General features: G+C 45.7%; 1 protein-coding gene across 3 annotated transcripts in view; it reads left to right on the top strand.

The window, feature by feature from the left end:
- Positions 1-17,483, top strand: part of RAB3C (RAB3C, member RAS oncogene family) — a 314,561-nt gene that overhangs the window by 140,358 nt on the left and 156,720 nt on the right. The window lies entirely within an intron of this gene.

The raw sequence follows: 17,483 nt of genomic DNA, 5'->3' as shown, positions 1-17,483 counted from the left end.
AAGATAACTGGGGGGTCAGGTGACTTATTCCACAGTCTGGACATCCTAACTGTGAAGAAGTTTTTCCTAATGTTGAGCCTGAATTGATCTTCCAGGAGTTTGTGGCCATTACTCCTGGTATTCCCTTTGGGTGCCATGGTGAACAGTTGCCCTGGTGAACGGATGTAGTGGTGACAGCAGTGGAGATGCAAGGCAGCCCAGCATGGGCTCTGGGCAGCTGTAGCAGGGAGCGCCGGGCAGTGTGGAGGGGAGGGGCCGCTTTTCCCCCATGCTAAGTGTGGTGGCGACATGCCTCCACAGGCACGAGAAGAGGTGAGAGAGGTCTGCGGGGCACACAAAACCCTGAAGCAGAACCCCAAAGGGGGAAACTTATCTCCGGAAAACTCGGCAGCGCCAGAGCCAGAACCACGGCTGCAGTTGCAGCCATGCGAGCCGGCATTATGTCAGTTATTTAAGCAGCTGTTCCCTGTGAGGGAGGCAGCTGGGCCAATTGCAGTGGCCGGCAGGGCTGCTGCGGGAAAGTTTAAAAACCCCGACAGTACCCGTGGGGAGGAGGAGCCAGAGAGAGAGAGGGACAGCAGGCAGCACACCCAGCGTGCTGAGGCTCCTGCCGGGGAGAGGCACACTGTAGCCTGTGCTGTACCGGTGCGAGAGGCTGGGAAAGCCTCTACGCTCCTGGCTGAGGGAGGACAGGGAAAGTACCCTAGCTCCCAACAAAAGGTGAACAGGGAGAGACTAGTACTTCCCCTAGGAAACGGGGAGCAAGTGGAACTCCGAAGCTCCTGGCTGCGACCAAGACTTCTCCTAGGAGATATAGAAGAGGTGAAGGGTGCGGAGTTCCCCGGGAGTCACTGGGGAAGAGAAGGGAGCTCCGTGGCCCACTCCGCCCCAGGAGAATACTATTTCTAAAGTGGATAGGGAGGAAAGACACAAAGAAATACAGGAAGAACCGAAAGAGAGAGAGAAAGGAAACGGGCTGGCTGAGCTGTTCAGCTGAGTGCGCTTCCCCCCATTTTGAGTCCTACGGCGGGACAAGCCCGCAAAGGAATGAAGATTAACATCCAACCAGCACAGGACCGGTTGGTGAGTGGACGGGGTGTAGGGGTGGAGGAGCCCTGTGGAACAGTGCACATAACAACTGTGAGTATACCCGTATCGGGGAACCCCTCTAAGAAGATCTCCACTAGAACCCTCTCGTAAAAATTTAACAGCAAAGTTGTGGCAGGCGAGACAAGGGTAGGGGCTACCTTACCGACGGGAGACACCATATGTAAGGCAACCGCCATCACATTAAGCAATGGTTTCTGCCCAGCTGGTGCTGCTGGTGCTGCTACTGTTTAATATGAGCAGGTGAGTCTGGAGCGGGTACAGGATACACCGGGTCGGGGCTGTGCCTGGGTTCCTGCTGTTCCGTTCCTGCCAGGGTGAGTCCAGGGCAGGGGCTGCGCACTGATGTGGTGGTGGCAGGAAGGTGCCACGGGGTGTGTGTGCTCCAGGCTGTTGTGGGGTGGGAGCAGGTGCTGACCGGATAAGGGGGGTACACACAAGGGGCTCCCATGCACACCCCACCATATCCACAAACCCTTCCCCGCATACCTTACAATCACACTCTTCCACACACACAATCACACTCTCCACAAACACCACACCCACCCACACCCTCCCCCACAAACCCCACACCCCTCCCCACACACAGCCCACCACACACACCCATGCATCTCTGGGGGAGCCTTGCTCACTGCTATGTGTGCACCCACACTCCCCATGCACATCCCTCACCACCCACACACACCCCCTCCAGCTATCCTCCCCCATCCACTCACCGCACAAACCCCATACCCACCCACACATTCCCACAAACCCCTTAATACCCCACATACACACACATACACACACATCTGCACACAAACACCCACAGCCTCCCACAAACCCCATATCTCCCCACCCATACCTACCAATACCTACCCACACCACCGCAATATATAAGAGTAAGACTTCATTTTGATCTATTATGCAGTCAGCTCTATATACATAAAACAGGACAAAAATATATTTTATATAAAATTAAAATACACTATTGTGGATTTATGATTTTTAGTATATGATTAGTTTTTTTCCAGTTCTAAGATGGGCAACCCCCCTTCCAAAATGGAGTACTTCTGGGCCAAGGGGAGGGATTTCTGGTCCCAAGATGTTGACAAGGTGGCAAGGCACCTGCCAAGGGACAGGACTACCCTTGTGGCCCTCAACAGCTCACCAAAACTCATTAAGCTGCCCTCCAGCTGAAATAATTGCCCACCCTGGTATACACCATCATGCAATGAGTACATAGCTCTAGGAACCACTACTGTGTACCACTGCTCTTGCTGCAACATTTTCCTAACTATATTGTCTGTACAAGCCACTGGAAGGGAGATGACATTGCAGTCACCTGAGGATTCTTTTACACAGGGAGTGTTCCAGTATCTGGGTAGGCCAGCTTTAAGTCAGCATAATTTTGGCAGAAAACTGCACCAGCACATGCAAGAATGTGATTTCTTTCTTTCTATAGTGAAATTGTTTGAGAGTATTCAGTGTTGGCTTAACTCTGCTCCCACTGAAATCTTATTGTCTAAAACACTATGCCCATTGGTGAGCATGTTTAAAACCATTGCCCTTAAAGTTTACTATTTTAAATGGGTAAATTGTAGCTTATTCCATTAAACAATCCTGTACAGCTCCTCTTCACTGAGTCTGAATTTAAGTGAATTCCATAATGATTATTTTCCATTTAATAATTTTTGGTTAAATTCTTAATCAATTGAAATGTGAAACCTTTGGTTATAACCTTCTTTCTAGTATATAAAAACATCATTTTTTGCCATAAAATAAAATCAAACTATTATAAGAAGAGCTTTATATACCAAAATTAAACATAAAATTAAGAAAATAAGCAACTTAGGCCCCCTCTACACATTACAGGTATTGCACAATTAACTGGTTAATTGTGCAATTATCTTAAGACCAGGTACACATGCAAAGTAGCTATTATGTGCTAAAAAGTTCCAACAAGCTATAAAGTTAGATCTTGAAAATATGTACTAACTTTATAGCTGGTTGCTATCAAGCTTTAATTTTAACATATAGCAGGGTCTAACTTTATAGTTGGTTGCTAGTGAGTTTTATTTGAGCACATGTAGCAGGGTCTCCCCTGCCACTGAGAGCCCCATCAGTTGTAAGGGCTCCCAGCCACAGGGAGGCACCATGCCCAGTATGAAACCCTTGGTCCCTGGGGCATTGCAGCAACCATGATTCCCAAGGCTCAGGGGTTCATGAAACCCCTGGGCTGACAGGCACAGCCAGGACTGCATTTATGAATGCCATCTGCATTCATAAACGCAGTGCCCCTGGCGGCTGGGGGAGGGTGGCACAGCTGCGGGAGTGTGGTAGCAGCAGCAGGAGTGCAGTGGCGGCAGCGGGAGTGCAGCAGCAGCAAGTGCGGCGCTCCTGAGGAACTCCTTTAAGTGTATTTAAAATGCGGATTTGGTATTTACAAATATTTGAAACTGTGAATGCTGAACCCGTGAACAGCGAGGGATTTCTGTACTATGTTTGGTCATATCTTGAGAAGTTATGGTCACAGTTTTCACTAGCTAACCTGCTCTTAGCTAATCAGAATGCAAAGATTTGAATAATGCTGTATGATAATAATAGAATAATAATATAACACTGCAAATTCTTCAAGGGTGGGGCTCTATTATCATAGAAATTTCCATCAAGATAAGTGTTCTTGGCTTCTCTCTCTCTTTTTCTTTCTCTTTCTCTCTCATCAGCAGGGATCCAGGTTTTCTGTTTCCCATGGAAAAATGGAAAAAATATGGATTTCCCCTTTTAAGCAAGAAAAAATCTGATTTTCATGTTAACAGAAAAACACACAGATTTTCCACTTTTGTAGAGAGCTCTCTGCAGGCTGGCAGAGTTCTAGTCTGCAAGAGCTTCTTGCAAAAAGGATGAGAAACCCTAAATCCTGTCCCAAAGGGGAGGGAGAGGGGGAAGAGGCAGAGCCTGAGACTCTCCAGTCAGCCAGGGCTTGGCTCAGGCTTACTTTCCCTCCTGAAGCCTTTGGCATAAGTAATTCTTGCAGGGGGTTGGGGGCCAGATGGGGCAGGCAGGGGGCTGCGAGTCAGGAATAAGGAGCACTGGCACGATTGGTTGGGGAGGACCCTGTGGGTTGGGTGTGGGTGACTGCCGGGGTAGGGGGCTATGGGAAAAGCCAGCAGAGTGAGTGGGACAGAAGGTAGGGGTGTGTGGGTGAGGGCTGGAGGAGCAGGGAGGTGTCCATAATTAATCTCAGGTAGGTGCGGGAGAACCCAGGCAGCATTCCCATGTCCTGTTGAGGGTAGAGATAAGCAGGCAGGCAAGGTCTCTTACCTGCATGCCTAGCAGTGTTGAACACCAGGGGCACCTGCCCTGCTCTCAACTCCCTTTAGGAGGCGGCTCTGTTCACGGTGCAGTGCTGCAGCTCAAGGGATGCTGGAGGCTGGGGAAGGTGCTGAGCTGCTGCTGCCATTCACATGCAGTTTAGCTGAGTGGGCTCCGTGCCTTCACGTGGGGCTTCCCACTGGGGTGCTGGAAGCTCCACGTGGAAGCACAGAGCCTGGCTGGCCTAATGGCATATGACTCCCAGTCTACATACTATCAGACCAGGCTGGCCTGCTTTGTGTCTTCAAGTGGGGCTTCCAGCACTCCAGCAGGAAGCCACACATGGAGGCACGGAGGTTGCCTAGGCAGATGGCACGTGGCTCCCGCCTGCAGTGTTGCAAGCAGCACATGCTGACATGGATCCAGCCTGGTTTGGTTTAAAGGAGCATGCCAATAGGCCAGGCCAGCTCCGTGCGAGCATGTGCAGGCCCTGGGGGTTAGCCAGGAGTATGCATCACTGGGGGGTCTGCCTGCAGTGGCCATGAGTGCCCCATGGGCCCACTGCCTGCTGCTGCTGAGTCACCAGCAGTGGAGCCTGTGCACTACAAACCCCATACCTGCCCACAACCCCCCTCACACACCCAAACCCCTTCATAATTCTCCCACAAACCCCACACCTGCCCACAAACTCCACATGCCCCCATAACCACAGGCCCCCAACAGACCCCCCACACACACACCCCTACACCGCCTACACATTCACAAATCCCTCCCACACAGCCCACACCCACCCCCAGCCATAAAAAGTACCTACATACATTTATAAAGAAGGTTCAAATACTGTTATATTTAGTTTAATTTGTAATGACAATAATAATAATTTTGCATAATTTTGAGTTTTCCTGTGCGTAATTTTGAATATTTCTGCACATAATTTTGATTTTTTCTGCACATAATTCCCTGGGTTGTACAGAGTGGTCTCAGCAAGAGCTCTGATTTTCCATGATGAAAAACCCTAAATCAAATGCCAAAATATATAGGTATTTAGAGTGTATTTGATTATAGTGATTGAGGCACTGGTAGGCTTCCAAATCGCTTCAAAACTGTAAAAAAATCAATAAAACATTGTGTTCAACTGCTACCTATATCAACTGATACCTGTGGCCTTTCATTTTTATCATGGATTTTTGTTTTTTAATCAAAGAATTTGCAATTTTTTTTAAATCAGAGAATTTGCAGTTTTTTAAACAGAGGAAACCAGGATCTTTGCTTGTCAGGGTGGATTGGGGTGGGAGGGGTTAGTGTGCAGCCCCGCTTTGCCACAAAGCTCCATTTTCAGCCTGCCCACACATATACACAGTGAGCTCACCATTGCTTCTTCACCCCTCATTTTGCTGTACTGTATCAGCTATTAAATATACCTATGTAGCTCTGGATACTACAGACACGTTAATTAAAAAGAAACTTTCTAACACATTCTTGGGAGGTTGTCTCCAAAAATCAGGAGAAGAGATATTGGCAAGACTGACAAGGCTGAGGTTGCCGGGATGGGGATGAGGTTGTGAGAAGCTCAGTCACATATTATATGATATACTGATAAGGAGAAAAAATGTATAAGTAGGTAGAATGCATATATGATAGGGCACAGGTGGATATTTCACTATTAGAATTAAAACGCTGAAGAACACTTCCTTTTTAATTGATAATAATTATCTTGATTTTCAAACTCTAGATATATATATTAGTACAGGATATTACTATTATCACATAAATAGGAAGAACCCTTACATCATTGTCTGATTATCTGGTCAGATATCCAGCCATTTTTTCATACGTTGCATAGAGCCAACTTCTAAATCTGCCAAATGAATGACAAAAGTCTTTAAAGGAGAAGATGAAAAGTCATGTAAAGAAATAAAAGCTTTCACACAGCTGTAGAAAAAATACAGGTCTCTTACAGAACAAGAACATATCTATTTTTAGGTTACTAAATGCTCTGTGTATGGGACAGACACTTTTAGAAACTCCATCAGATTGCAAATGCCCTTAGAGGTCACCAAAGCCAGTGAGAAAGACATGCATTGTAAGGTGGCTGGGTCCTTCAGACACAAAAAGGAATCATTCCAACTGTCTCTTATTTTTCTAATGGAATCAAGTTTCATCAACCTTAAGGTTGAAATGAGGTTTTTAGTTTTGTGTCCTTTCCTCCATAGCTATAGCTACTAATATTAGCTTATGTTAGAAGTTGTCAAGTTTATTCTGAAGGCTAAGGAGATTGGGTTTTTTTGGATTTGATTATTGCTGATGATTTGCATTTCATTTCTGAGTTTGAAGACAGTAAGTCAAAAGAGTGTTAAGTCACTAAGATGACCCTTATTTGAAATGTTGCCTTTTAGCTTACACTTCCTTTGCATCTCTTTCCTTCAAAACCATATAGTTGCCACTCCTTACAACTTTTCCAGGATTCTAACCAGAAGTATTTAGAGTTCATAAACTTGAGATTGGCCTAATTTTTTTTAATTATATATTCTTATTGTAGGTGTGTACTCATCTTTTAGGATGCATTTAGATAACGTTTTAAAGACTTGCCATAGCATGAAAGCTAGAAACTATTGTTTAAAAAAAAGGAAAAAAGACATTTGAATTTTTCACTGTCATGATTCTAGAAGCAAGAGAATTTAAAACAAAATCAAGTTCCACAAGACTCACAAGAAATTAATGAGATTTGGCAATATGGCTTCCCAAGTGCCTTAATTTGGCTGAACTATACAGAAAGGATATTTGAAAAAAAGTGATTAACATTAATCAGAAGGATACATTTGTGTATTTGCTGATAATTTGAGCTATTTGGGGGTTTTGTCAGAATGATTTTCTGTAACAATATTTTCTGTAAGAACTTAATTTACAAAAAAGGGGGGAAGGGGATGGTTTGGACAGTATTTTATTTTAAGCCAAACGCATGCTCAGTTGCATTGAACTTATTAGAAACACACTTTTTTCCCCAGTGAATTCAGCATTGAACTACATTTCCTTGTTTTCCTTAAACTGCAAAGTATTTTGTGGGAGTTACAATCCAGAACCTCTTCTCTTCCATGGGGCTATGCTCACTAGAGGATTATGTTGCCTGTAAAGCAGGGGTGGGCAAAATATGGCCCATGGGCAAGATCTGGTCCACCAACTCATTGGATCTGGCCTGTGGGCAAGCACCCACCAATTAATTGTAGCCAGCCCTGGGCTGCCCTCATGGCTTTCTGCTTGGGGTCAAGTCCTACCCACTTCCACCGGGGACAGCTCACACTGCACTCTCACCCATGGCCACTGACAGCCCCAGCCATCACACAGCTTCTTGGTGGGGTTGCTCCCAGTGTGGCTGTAACCATCCAGGTACAGCTCAGCTCCCCTCACCTCCAGAAGCTCCTCCTCCTCCTTGTCCTCCCCCTGCTGTGCTGCTCTAGGCAGCAAGTAACATGAGAAAGTGGCAGCAGCCATGGGGGCACATGCCGAGCACCACACCCCATGCAGGTGCAGGGGAAGCTGCAGCCTGGCAGCTCCTGCTTTAGTACATGGAGCTCCAGGTCCAGCTCATGGCTGCCTTGCACTCACTCAGATGCCAGCATGTGTTGTTCATCATGCCAGGCAGATGGAGTGGGTTAAAGGTGGCTAGGAGCTGGAGCCCCATACCCTGAGGCAGGAGCCTCCTGGCTGCAGTTTCCCCTCTGCCTGACTGGGTTTGCCATGCCAGATGTGCATCCCCACAGCTTCCCTGCATTACCTGCTGCTTGGAGTGATGAAGCAGGGCAGGAGGAGGAAGAAGTGCTGCTGGAGGTGGGGATGGTTGAGCAGTACCTGGGTGGCTGTGGCAGCAGCCCTGTCAGGAATCTGTGTGTGCTGGCTGGGGCTGGGGCTGGGGCTGGGGCTGGGGTGGTGCTGTCTGGCAGGTGTCAAGTGGGTATGGGTAGTACTTAGCCCCATGCAAAACACTGCGGGTGCAGCCATGGGCTGGATGTGAGGGGTCAGGAAGACTGCACCTTCACCACCCGGGTGAGCTCTGCTGCATGCGCCCCCTATCCCCCTCCCTCTCTTCCCCCCACCTCCATCTAGCTCGCAAGACCTAGCATGTGGGCAGCCACCCCCTACACTCCTTCCACATACCCACCTCCCCACACACATACCCCACACTCCCCCACACACCCACCCCCCATATACACCAACACCCCTCACACCCCCTACATTCCCCAATACAATATACAATAGTAAGACGTTTGAGCTAATGTACAATTGCCTTTATATACACTACTCAAAAAACCATGAATCAGGACACAAATTATTTTAAAAATAAAATTAAAGTATGTTATAGTAGATGTTTGGTTTTTAATATATTACTTGTTTTTTATCTATAATTAGTTTAAATGATATCTTCTGAAAGAGTTTATGTATGTGACCCTTGACAGCTCTCCAAAACTCATTAAGTGACCCTCCAGCTGAAATAATTTCCCATCCCTGCTGTAAAGCAATGTGAGACTTATGTCTTAGCAACTTAACACTGTTTGCCTTACTGTTTTCAAACTCAGAGATGAAAAGCAAATCATCAGTAACACCAAAATCCCCCCCCCCCCCAAAGTTATATTGTGTATCATGAGAATCACAAGTATGCATGATTCATGCGAGATTTATTCCAGCTAGGTAGATGGTTTTATAAGGCAAAATATTTATATCAGAAAAATCAGTTCAACAGAATAAAGCAGAACATTTCAATGTCAAGAACTTAAAGGTTTTTCTTTTGTATATTTGAAAATTTCCAGAATATCTCATCTTGCAAATTTTTCAATATTTTGAATTTATTTTCCTTTTTGGATTAAAGACAAACATTGATACCTCCCTTGGGACAGAAATTCTGAATTCAGCTCAGCTTTCCTGATAATAGCCTATACAGGTTTCCCTTGCTTTATGCTGTACATGCATTCCTGGAAAATAGTGCATAATTCAAATTCGCATAAAGGGAACCCACTTTACAATGTAACAAATAGGGATACGTTCCAAGACCTCGACTGTACTGACCCCCAGGCCCATATCTATCACTTTTACAAGACAATTTTGGTACTCGTCAACAGCAGACAGGGCACACAAGTACAGGGCATAGGGTCTCCCCCAGCCCAGCAGGTCAGTCAGTGGGGGAGGGAAGGATCATAGGCCTGGGGGACACATGCAGTGGGGCTCAGGGCACACAGCCCAGCCCTCAGTGAGAACCACCTCCACCGCACATGGATGGGGGAGGGGGGCATGTGTCCTCCCAAATGCCGAGCAGCACCAGCAGCTGCAGCCCAAAGTTAGGTACTGGGACTGGAGCAGGTGCAGGCCCTACACAACTGGCATGGGGCAGGGGACAGAGCTGCGAGCGGCTCATCCCAGGGGCACGGGAAGGGGGAGCATACAGCCTGGGAGGGCATGGGGGGTGCGTGCCTCTGGATCTGCTGCAGGGCAGGGTGGAATGGGCTGCAGGCTGGACGATGCCATGCTGTTCCTGGCTGCGTTGTGCTTGGGCCAGGTGGCAGCACTGCAGGCGAGGCCACGGAGGGGGGCTCTGTCCCCACAAATCCCACTCCCAGCACTGCAGCCACCCTCCCCAAGCACAACACGGGCCTTCCCCAGTGGGAACAGCCCAGCGCTGTCTTCCAGCCCACAGCTGTAGCCCACACCACCCCACCCTGTGCCTACCAGCCCTCGGCCCGCATGTCCTTGGGGGGGGGGGAAGGGATGGAGGGGAGGGGAAGGCTGCATCGGGCTGCTCCCGCTGGAGTTGGCCCATGCTGCACTTGAGGTGGGTGGCTGCAGCCCCAGGGGTGGGGGTTGGGGAGGCTGTGGCCCCCCTCTGTGGCCTCGCGGCACTGCTGCTGCTTCCTGCCTGAGCACAGACCAGTTGGGAGCAGCCCAGTGGGAACAGCCCACAGCCTTCCCTGCCCCATGGGCAGATCTGGGGGTATGCACCCCCTGTGCCTTTCTGGGCTGCGTGTTCCCCCTCCCCACACCCCCCAGATAAGCACTCATGGCTCTGTCCCCCGCCCCGTGCTGGTTGTGCTCTCTCCTTTACTACCGTTGTGGGGGCAGATTGAGGCCCCAGTGATGAGGGAGGGAGTGGGGGCTAGGGGTGGGGCCTCACTCTGCCCCCCTCATCCCCTCCACAGCCCTTCCCCCTCCCACCCCCCGCCCAGACTTACCTGGTGGGCGAGGGAGGGAGGGGAATAGATCTTTTAAATTTTCCTTTTAAATTCCAAAAGTGATCATGAACCTGAAAAGGTTGGAGACCACTGCATTAGAGGGAAATAGGGGTGCTCTAGGAATGCTTTAGGAAAAATGTAGGAAAGGTCTAAATTTCAGGGAGAAGGAGAGAATCTAGGGACATGTCTTACAATATGTGGCTATATTATGTCCCCAACATTTCTGGGGAAGGGTGTTCCCAAGTGTGCCCCCCCCCCCCCCCCGTGCTCCTGTTCATATGTTGACTTGAACATGTGGTAATAAAGGGATGACCTGCAGGAGAATGTAGCCATTCTCAATCATTTCAAAGGTAGATGTCTCAAGTCATGTTTCCAGGTTTGACATATATAAGTGGGAGCTGGTGAGTAGGGCATGCTCGTGGATATGCCAAGGACATGGTGTAGACATGCACTAAAGAGATATCCAAGCACTATATTGCTCTTTTCGTAGAAAATCAACATAAATTAACTTTAGGTTTGATCCTCACATGAATCATGAATTGAGTAAAGGAAAGGTGGTTCTAAGTAAAGTAAAGATGGAAAGTAAAGTTCTTCCATGTGCACAAACCACTGCTCTAGTTTACAGCTAATGGGACTATCCCAGTGGGACCATTTTGCTACCTGGCAATTGCAGGAATGTATCACTCACAGGTCTCTTCCCTTCCATTTGCTATTGGTCCTGACATACCCCCATGCTATGGTTCACACCAGTCAAAAATTCCCCTATGGTGAGGGAACCTTCAGCTTCCACTCTACGGCAGCTTTAAGACTATGTACAGTCTCAGTAGGTAATGGCAAAGCCAACAATCTGGCCTTCAGTTTACAAATGTTACAAATATCCTTTAGGCATTGTCCCTTTTTAGAGATACTAATACATTTAGAAGTATAGAAATGGAAGGGAGGTATACATTCAAAGGCAGGTTTCGGAATGCACACTATGATATCTTGTGTGTATGTATTGAAATGTAAGTGTACTTCCCAGACTTTTATAACTGTTCATCATTACTGTCCTTTTTTATATAATGAACCCTTACTGCATAATTTTTTCCTTGTGCACATCTTTAATAAAGAAATGTAACATTTTGTTAATACTTTTGCTTTTTCTACTTCTATTTTCATCTTTTCTTCCTCTGGTTTCTGCAGATTTCTAGTAAGTGAACCAGGGTCTAAACTTCGCTGCTCTTGTACAAAGAACCATTAAGGATCTTCATTCACTTCTTGCTTCTAGTACTTTCATGAATCAACAGGAGAAATTAAAAAAAATGTCCTTTTTTGGTAGAATGTATAAATAACCTTTAGGAAGCTACAAGAAAAAAGCGACAAACAAACTGTATTGTTTTTTTTACATTAGGAGAGTTTAGGATTTTCTGTCTTTAATAGCAGGGGAATTCCAAAACACATAAAATCACTGCAGTCCTTGATTTGTATCTTCTACAAATGCAGTTTCAGTCATTCTGTACAAGTGAGAATCCTTCTAAGTAAGTTACTAGTTGTTCAAAAAAGTTTCAGATAAAGGAAGAAGTTCATATTTTGATCTTGGTCTTGGGAAATGGCCTCCATTTTTCTAGTGGGCCAAACTAAAATCCTTGTTCCAAAACTTCCTGATGTTGGAAGAGTTTAACATGCATTTTAATCTTTTGAGTGCATCTCTAGATAATATCTCTCCAGAAATATTTTGCCTTTTTCATGTTCCTTGTTTTCAGTTTGGAAGAGTTACTTCCTCGCATGTAAAGCAATTTAGGAACACAAATGAGCATTCTTCAAAGTGCATGTGCCTTTTCCTTTATCCCAAGCTTCACTGAACCCTTGTCAGCAATAGCTAAGATTATAGATCCCTTTCAAAATACTGTCTTTTATAAGCAGAAACTGTAATCTATTGACTAGAGCATGGTACTGGGATGCAAAAGACCTGAGTTCTATTCCTGATTATGCCACTAGCCTCCTAAATGACCTTGAGCAAGTCACTTTACCTCCCTACATTCACATTCCAATACATACATACAAGATATCATAGTGTGCACCTAAAGCCACATAAATATATAATGTTAATGTAGGATATTAGTGGAAATCTTAATTTGCACTGCATCTCAGAACCTCTTGAACTGAGGTAAATATACTCTGTCCTAAAAAAAAATGATCCCTGTTCCAATCTAGTATGATTTCTTCCCAGGACATTTCTTTGTGTGCAAATGGAGAAATTTACCTCCAGACTTTTGTCTAGAGGGTCCTAGTCTCAGGGCAACTCTGTCATTGCAGCCAAGGCCTAAATTTCCCCACTTGTGAAATAGGGATAATGATCCACAGCTATTCTGTGTAGTTCTCCAAGGCTTCCTAGTGATAAGTGCTATAATATTTCAACATTCTTCCCCTTTTGGCTATTGAGAAAATACACCTATGCCTCTCAAGCAAATCCTGGGACGTCATTCTCCCCTTGTACTCGGCCTTGGTGAGGCTGCAGCTGGAGTACTGCATCCAGTTTTGGGCTCCATAATTCAAAAAGGATGTGAAAAAGCTTGAGAGAGTCCAGAGAAAAGCCATGCACATGATCAGAGGTCAGGAAAACAGACCTTACGACAACAGGCTGAGAGCCATGGGGCTCTTTAGCCTGGAAAAACACAGGCTCAGGGGTGATCTGATAGCCACCTATAAGTTTATCAGGGGTGTTCACCAGTATCTGGGGGAACGTTTGTTCACCAGAGCACTCCAAGGGATGACAAGCTAGAATGGTTATAAACTACTGGAAGACCATTTCAAGATGGACATAAAGAAGAATTTCTTTACTGTCCGAGCCCCCAAGGTCTGGAATAGCCTGCCATCGGAGGTGGTTCAAGCACCTACATTGAACACCTTCAAGAGTAAATTGGATGCTTATCTTGCTGGGATCCCATGACCCCAGCTGACTTCCTACCCTTCAGCCGGGGGGCTGAACTCAATGATCTTCCGAGGTCCCTTCCAGCCCTAATGTCTATGAAATCTTATTTCATGGATGAGCTACTTGTGCTTGGAGATTGACAATACTACACAAGTAGCTCATCCACAACAATACTACACAGAGTAGATTTTTTTTTTTACTTCGCTCATAATTCTCCTTGGGTTTTTAGATACAATTCATGAGTGCATGTACAGGTTTCCTGTTCTGCCTCCCTTCTCTTCTACTGCATTCACATCTTTTTTTCTTCCCTTATTTCCTTATATGCAATGAGATATTTCAGCTTTACTTCTTTGCATCTGGACGGAATCTAAAAGCAAACTGTGTTGATTTAGGGGAAGCAAGACTCCATGCTTATAAAACTAAAACAAAACAAAACAAAACAAAACAAAGAAACATTATTGGATTAATCTCTCTCTGCTATTCATTTAATTGTCTGTGCTTCACACATTTCTCCAAACACAGCAAATAGAAATATTGCAATGCTCTACCTGCTGCATTTTATATCATTAAATATTTATTAGAATTTTTCTACTTCTCAAGGGTTTGTAACTTACCTAAACATGTCAAATGCTGCAATGTGGTGTTTTGAAGAAAAAAAGCTTTACTGACATGCTAGCAATATGTGGTGTGATTCTGAATATTTTTGCATACTTGGATATTCCTTAGGGTACAAACAAAGCTCTGTCTCTCTGACCCAAGCTGTTCTTTCCATGTCCTCTGTGTTGCCGAGTCCCATAGGTTTTCCTTCTCCTTCTGTTCAGTTACAGAAACAAAAGAAAGTATGGTATAAATATTGAATAGGAAATATGATTAAAGCACAGGATTGGAAGTTAGAGAGCCATATACTGTTTCTGTCACTGACTTGATAAATGACTTGGGAAAAATCACTTAACTTCTTCATGTTTCAAATTCCTTTTCTATAAAGTGGGGGTAGTTTTTATTTATCGCTGTAATATGGTGAATCTAACGTTCACATGGCAAACTTACTGGTACCGGATTAGGTACTGTGCCTTCAAACATGTCATGCTTCCTTGTGTAGGTTGCCTCCTGAACTGGAAGCAATGTAGCTGTGTTCTCACTGTGTTGAAGAAAGGCTAATTAGCATGGATGCTTGTCATTAGTACTGTCACTGTGCAGTTCTAATTAGCCCACTTGCAGTGGTCCATAGACATAGTTACCCTCATTTCAGTTCAAGAGGCAGAACAGCACAGCATGGTACTACAAGTTTTCTGTGTAGATATACTGTACTGCTCAAATTGAAGGTTCATTTGCTTTAAAAGTAGCTAGTTCAGGTTTTTTGTAACCATGGGAGAACACAGAAAAATTTACAGTTTTAACTGTTCAAATGAAACAGATCTGTTGTAACAGCCAGAATTTCACTTGACTGCCTTTCATTGACCCCAAGCTTCTCTTTGCTATGTACAAAAATATCCCTGCCCTCAAGAAGAGCAAACCAAGTTGTGCCACACCCTTCCCCCTGCATGACTGCACCCCTTCCTCAAAGTTTCCCATAAAAGAGCTGAGCAGATTGTGAGCAAGTGTCTGCTCAGCGTGTCTGACTAAGACCTTGAAGTGCCCTGCTTGACCCCAACTTCGCTTCTTGTTTTTGCTTGATGTCTGCCCAGCCATATCTCTAGCTCCCTGATCCCCACATCTGTTGCTCTTGATCTTGGCCTTGCTTTTTCAGACTTGAATTCTGGCCCAGACCCCAGCTGCCAGCCTTGTTCTAACCATCACTCAGGATAACCTAAACCTGATTGTCATACCTCATGACTCTCACGCTGGCCACATACCAGGCTGCTGTGTTGGCTCCCAATCCCTTAGACCTATGTCCTTAGGCTACTCTGGGCGCATCTACATGTGATGCTATGTTGCCATAGCAACATGCTATGGTGACATAGCATTCATAGGTGTCTACACATGACCAGCAGCTACTTCACCATAGTGGTGCAGTCCACTGTTACAGTATGCCTCTATAGCGAAGTAGCTGCTAAAAATAACTGTTTGCTGCGTGTACAGTGCAGTACGGTCTGTCACTGTGCCATGCTTTAGTAACAAAAGGAAGTAACAGTGGCGCGGTAACAGTGTCACTGTAGGGCAACGTGTAAATGTGCCCTCTTTGTCTAAACAGAGTCCAGGCACCATCTCTGCCTGGGGTTCCTAGGCACTCATCTGAAGTGTAGGTCCTTTCTCTAGCACTTTCCTTCTGAGATCCCTCTGCTATGGCTCAGGCTTCTCCACCTTAACCTGTGACTCACCGGAACTCCAATTATGTGGGAACTATGGGGTCATCAGAGGCATATGATAATGGCAGCATGTAATTCACTTATATTTTTCACAGGATTTTTATAAAACTCTCAAATAACTTGAGCAATACATAGACCTAGACAAAATAATAAAATCCATATTCTTTTCCCTGTGTCAGTTTCTTTATCACTTTGGACATTCTTCGGGTTTAGGTGAATATACAGGAACATACATATTCTTCAGAACATATAAGAAAATAAGAAATTCCTAATGTCCTATGTGCCATAGTGGCAGAATGTGGATACTGAGGGGGAAGAGTAAAAGGATTGGCTTTTGCCATGACATGGTAATACACAGTAGAGTTAGTCTACTGCGCATTTAGCATTTCATGTAGATGCACCCAGTAAGTAGTACATACTTAGTTACTTTCCCTACTGTATCCATGATTTTGTAGACCTCTATCGCTCTCTCCCTCATTCTCCCAGTCTTTTTCTAAGCTGAAAAGTTCTCTCCTTCTATGGAAACCTCTCCATATGTCTCCATCATCCTTTTCACCTCAGTTTGTGGATATGGAAAAGCTTGAGAGGATCCAGAGAAGAGCTACCCATATGATTAGGGACTTGTAAGGCAAGCCGTATGAGTAAAGGCTGAGGAACTGAGGCCTCTTTAGCCTAAAGAAGAGAAGGTTGAGAGGGGACTTGGTAACAGCTTACTGCTATATCAGAGTAGTGCATCAGGAGCTGGGTGAACAACTGCTCACTAGGTTACCCCCGGGGAAGACCAGGACCAATGGATACAAGCTCCTGGAAGGCTGCTTCAGGGGAAATACCAGGAAAAACTCCTTCACAGTCAGGGTGTCCAGACTGTGGAATAAACTCTCTCCAGAGGGTTGGTCAGTCACCTACCCTGGAGGTTTTCAAGAGAAGACTGGACAGTCACCTCTCTAGGGTCACCTGTGTTCAGTTGTCTTCCTGGCTAGAGCAGGGGGACTGGACCTGATGATCTGCAAGGTCCCTTCCAGCCCCTAATAATCTATGAATCTATGAACCTTCTCCTGAAGTTTGTGGTTTGTCTTCAAGAACACAGAGCATCTCTCCTCCTCCCAGGTCAGCCACATTTGTCCATTGATGGTCACTGAATTAAACAACTCCAACAGCCCTTGGTGTGAAAGCTTAATGCTCTCATCCTGTCCCTTGCTCCACGTTCCTTTTTGTGCTTCCCTTGACTGGTACAAACGATGCTATTATCCTTACTGCAAAGATGGTCTTAACACTAGTTCCAGCATTTTCTCCTGTGCACCCTTCCTTTATACAGAAAAGTCTCTAACTCAGGGCCTGAATCTCTAGCCATGGGGTGGAGTGGGGCAATCTGTCTATTTTGCATTGAGAAAACAGGTTATTAACTGTAGATGTTGTTAGTTGTCCAATGCTATTGTCACAGGGCACTAAGGTGCCTGTTCCTTTAAGGGCAGAAACTGCCTTGAGAGAGGGCCCTAGCAGTTAGGCAGGAACCCCACAAGTGCAGGCTACTGTGGCAGCTGGCTTAAGGAAGTAATTAGCCTGTACCTGCAGCCAGTCAGCTGATCGGAAGAGGCAGGACCCTGGGCCCATATAAACCCCAGGGCTGGGACTAGAGAGGCAGTTCCCTGC

The sequence above is a fragment of the Alligator mississippiensis genome, chromosome 3 (assembly GCF_030867095.1).
Source record: "Alligator mississippiensis isolate rAllMis1 chromosome 3, rAllMis1, whole genome shotgun sequence".
NCBI lineage: Eukaryota > Metazoa > Chordata > Crocodylia > Alligatoridae > Alligator > Alligator mississippiensis.
The sequence above is the reverse complement of the archived record's forward strand: the minus strand, read 5'-3'. Positions and strand labels throughout refer to the sequence as shown.